The following is a 4031-nucleotide window of genomic DNA, read 5'->3' as shown; positions in this document are numbered from 1 at the left end:
CCTCCCACTGTGCCTCCGTCCCGTGCCTCGTGCTTTAGGGTCCTTGTCCCCCCCTCCAGGCCCGTTTGTACTCACTCTACCTGGGCCTCGGAGAATGCTTCTTGCTGCCTATACGTCATCACGCCGTAACACGTCACACGCATTGATGACGTCATGGCGATGCGTGGCTTTGTTTCCAGATCTTTCCGTAGACCTCGGAGTTTTTGTGCGTCTTGTCGACTGTTTTTGAATCTTTTCATCGACCAAATCTGCAGTAAACACTCCACCTCCGCATCACACCAACGTGAACCTTTCACCGCCATTGTTTGAAATGTCCGCGCATGGTCCCTCCTTCTTTTCTCTACGTCCCAACAGCCGCACAGGAAATGACCTCAGAGCCACCGTAGGCCTCGTGCTCGTACACGTGCGCACGCTCGTGCTCGTACACGTGCGCACGCTGATGTATATGCCGTCCACGCATGTCTGCAGAAACCAGACTAGACAAGAAGTTCACCCTGGACTCTGCTTACAGGAGCAACAGCTGTGGTTGCGTGCGGATGAAAGGACGAACCGTGCGGAGAAACGCACGCTTTCAAAAACACTGTGTCGTTCGCAGAAACACAGGATGCGTTCACTGACGCGCTCGAGCACAAAACAACACACAGCTGCATGAAAATATCTTGTTTTTGCATTTTTTTAAGGTCATAAAAGTCACAGAAGCCGGCGACACGTGGAGGACTTGGTGTCATCAGTGGAGCCAAGTGGAGCAGAAAGGCCTCTCCGCGGCCTCTCCGCGGCCTCTCCGCGGCCTCTCCGCGGCCTCTCCGCGTGTTTCTCCAAACCTGCGGGCGCAGGTGAAGTGCTGAGGCTGCCTCCCCGAGCGACCCGACTAACCTTTGCTCCAGCCTCGTGTCTTTAATTTGTGCTGGCAGACGATGAAATATTTACAAGGAACTCTACGGGCAATTACATTAAAAGTGTGTGGTTAGACACCGCGTGCCCTTCGGCGGGGCCCCTCGGTGAGAAGCGAAGGGGCCGGTTTGGTGAATGGTCACAAAGTTTACAACGTCAGATTTTACTCACCATCAATAATTCAGAGGTGGAAGAAGCGGAGCGGTGGAGGGAAAGGAGGACAAGAGTGAACGGGAAAGGAGGAGAGGAGGGAACGGTGTGCGCTCAGACCGCGGTGAGGCTGCACTTCGCTGTCCATTTGCTAAATGTGGCAGAAGTACGCAGTGTGGCGGCCATGTTGTGCTCGCTGAAAGCCTCGCCGGACGTTCGATCCCTCAGAGTCCACCCTGCACTCCAAACACACGTACACACACGCCTGCTCGTCCTCCCCGTACACACACGCCTGTACGTCCTCCCCGTACACACACGCCTGCAGGTCCTCCGTACACACACGCCTGCACGTCCTCCATACACACACGCCTGTACGTCCTCCGTACACACACGCCTGTACGTCCTCCCCGTACACACACGCCTGCACGTCCTCCGTACACACACGCCTGCAGGTCCTCCGTACACACACGCCTGCACGTCCTCCGTACACACACGCCTGTACGTCCTCCGTACACACACGCCTGCACGTCCTCCGTACACACACGCCTGTACGTCCTCCCCGTATACACACGCCTGCACGTCCTCCGTACACACACGCCTGTACGTCCTCCGTACACACACGCCTGCACGTCCTCCGTACACACACGCCTGCACGTCCTCCGTACACACACGCCTGTACGTCCTCCGTACACACACGCCTGTACGTCCTCCCCGTACACACACGCCTGTACGTCCTCCCCGTACACACACGCCTGCACGTCCTCCGTACACACACGCCTGCACGTCCTCCGTACACACACGCCTGTACGTCCTCCCCGTACACACACGCCTGCACGTCCTCCGTACACACACGCCTGTACGTCCTCCCCGTACACACACGCCTGTACGTCCTCCGTACACACACGCCTGTACGTCCTCCCCGTACACACACGCCTGCACGTCCTCCGTACACACACGCCTGTACGTCCTCCCCGTACACACACGCCTGCACGTCCTCCGTACACACACGCCTGTACGTCCTCCGTACACACACGCCTGCACGTCCTCCGTACACACACGCCTGTACGTCCTCCCCGTACACACACGCCTGCACGTCCTCCGTACACACACGCCTGTACGTCCTCCGTACACACACGCCTGTACGTCCTCCCCGTACACACACGCCTGCACATCCTCCGTACACACACGCCTGTACGTCCTCCGTACACACACGCCTGCACGTCCTCCGTACACACATGCCTGAGGGAGACCCAAAGGCCCGAAGGTCCGACTCCACACGGGTTCTCTGAGCGTATCTCTGTCTTCTCTTTTTGTGCTGGTTTTGCATCTATTTTTAGACATCTTGCGTGTCTTTGCGCACTCCCACTGTGCCTCCGTACCGGGCCCAAACAGGTTCCACGGCTAAAGTCTGGTTCCTTTGACCAGTGTGAGTGCAACAGTACCGCGTCTAGGAGCGGCACGCTTGCCGTCCACGGCCCGTTTGGGAGAGGTGGGCTTTAGTAAAGCATGTTTGCACATGTACGAGCACGAGCGTGTGCACGTGTACGAGCACGAGGCCTACGGCGGTTCTGAGGTCATTTCCTGTGCGCCTGTTGGGACGTAGAGAAAAGAAGGAGGGACCATGCGCGGACATTTCAAACAATGGCGGTGAAAGGTTCACGTTGGTGTGATGCGGAGGTGGAGTGTTTACTGCAGATTTGGTCGATGAAAAGATTCAAAAACAGTCGACAAGACGCACAAAAACTCAGAGGTCTACGGAAAGATCTGGAAACAAAGCCACGCATCGCCATGACGTCATCAATGCGTGTGACGTGTTACGGCGTGATGACGTATAGGCAGCAAGAAGCATTCTCCGAGGCCCAGGTAGTGTGAGTACAAACGGGCCTGGAGGGGGGGGACAAGGACCCTAAAGCACGGGGCACGGGACGGAGGAACAGTGGGAGGGCGCCCTTTGTTGTCATTTGTCTCTGTGGTAATTTAGCATCTATCTGCGACCTGGGCCCAGGTCTGGGTCTGGGCCTGGGCCTGGGCCTGGGCCTGGTCCTGGGCCTGGGCCTGGGCCTGGGCCTGGTCCTGGGCCTGGGCCTGGTCCTGGTCCTGGTCCTGGGTCTGGGCCTGGGCCTGGTCCTGGTCCTGGTCCTGGGTCTGGGTCTGGGCCTGGGCCTGGGCCTGGGCCTGGTCCTGGTCCTGGGCCTGGTCCTGGTCCTGGGCCGGGGCCTGGGCCGGGGCCTGGTCCTGGTTCAGTAGTATCCCTCCATGGTGTAAAGGATCTACAGAGACCGGTCCAGTCAGAGGACTTTCTCCTAAGTGTTGAAGCCTCTCGTCTCTTCCTCCGTCCTTTCATCCCTTCATCCCTTCATCCCTTCATCCCTTCATCCTGTCGCCCCATCAGCTGCATGTCGTGCATCCGGTGTCACTTTCCCAGCGGAGCGTCCTGCCGGCCGGCGTCCCAGCAGAGGCGGCTGATGCATATTTGATGAGCGGGTGCCGGGGCCCCTCTGAGGGCCGTGACTGCCAGCAGCACAATGAGGCCTCGCTCAGGTTTCCTGCTGACTGACACCGACACTGCTGAGGCCGGGTTACAGCGGGACCACGACCCGCCGGCACCGGCACCGTGTGTTCAATGCCCGCTCACATCTCCTGGGTTTCAACCTCCTGTCAAATACATTTAGTCTCTAAAGGTGACGGTTAAGTTTAGTCTCTAAAGGAGACGGTTAAGTGCAGTCTAAAGGAGACGGTTAAGTTCAGTCTCTAAAGGTGACGGTTAAGTTTAGTCTCTAAAGGAGACGGTTAAGTTTAGTCTCTAAAGGAGACGGTTAAGTTCAGTCTCTAAAGGTGACGGTTAAGTTTAGTCTCTAAAGGAGACGGTTAAGTTTAGTCTCTAAAGGAGACGGTTAAGTGCAGTCTAAAGGAGACGGTTAAGTTCAGTCTCTAAAGGTGACGGTTAAGTTTAGTCTCTAAAGGAGACGGTTAAGTTTAGTCTCTAAAGG

The sequence above is a fragment of the Echiichthys vipera genome (assembly GCF_963691815.1).
Source record: "Echiichthys vipera genome assembly, chromosome: 14".
Classification (NCBI taxonomy): domain Eukaryota; kingdom Metazoa; phylum Chordata; class Actinopteri; order Perciformes; family Trachinidae; genus Echiichthys; species Echiichthys vipera.
Note: the sequence above shows the minus strand (reverse complement) of the source record.